Source organism: Lutra lutra, chromosome 5 (assembly GCF_902655055.1).
Source record: "Lutra lutra chromosome 5, mLutLut1.2, whole genome shotgun sequence".
NCBI classification, from domain to species: domain Eukaryota; kingdom Metazoa; phylum Chordata; class Mammalia; order Carnivora; family Mustelidae; genus Lutra; species Lutra lutra.
In genome coordinates, this window is record NC_062282.1 from 63,285,036 (window position 1) to 63,286,004 (window position 969).

Consider the following 969-nt stretch of genomic DNA (forward strand, 5'->3'; position numbering starts at 1 on the left):
TGAGTGTGGGTCATACAGTCTGCTGAACCTGAATTTACCCTTTTTTTGCTTAAAAATATAGCATTTCACACCTCACCCCAGATTGAACTGAATTAGAATCTGCATTTTTAGCAAGATCCCCAGGCAGTTTGTATGCACAAAGTTTGAAAAGTCTGACAGGTACAACAAGTGAGAGTATTTTAGGTGGCATATGGACATATTTTGTCTTGGTAATTATTAAATACCTATTTGTTTTCATAATACTTGATAGTTACTTGTTTTATTGCAGTCTTTTCACATTTTCATCCCCAGCCATCCCTCCTCCCACATTCCCTGCCTCCCCCCAACTCTCTCTGCTTGCAGAGTCACCTGTGACCAGCCTATAGAAGTCACAGGTAGGAGGTAACAGGACAGAGACACACCTGGGGTCTGCTCATGGAAAGGGAAATGGCCATTCAAGTTCAAACTATCTGGCTAGGAGGGGGAGTTATCTGGAAGTACCAGGCCTAATAAATATTAGGATCCTGAATCATTCAGCTAGTTTCCTCATTTCCCCAGGCACTCTGTATGTATCTGTGTGTACAGCCTCAGAATTCTCCCTGTTAGAGGTTATCAGACTAAAATAGAAAATCTCAAATGAGAACAATGATGTTCAAAGAGTTCTCTGCTCGTTTTCCATTTTAAGCTGATCTGTTAGAGACAGTGTCTTTCTGAGTCCTTAATGGTAGGTGTTGGTGATTTTATAAGGTGATGCTTTTTTTTTATTAGCTTTATTGTGGTAGTGGACCCCTCCCAATATCCATGTCCTAATACCCCAAATGTGACTCTATTGCATTACATGGCAAAAATGACTGCCAGTGTGATCGAGATTCTTGAGACGGGAAGATTATCCTGGATTATCCAGATGGGCCCATCTGGATGGATATCCAGATGGATAAACACAAGAGTCTTCTAAGAGGGAGGCAAGGGTCAAAGGCAGAAAGGAGATGT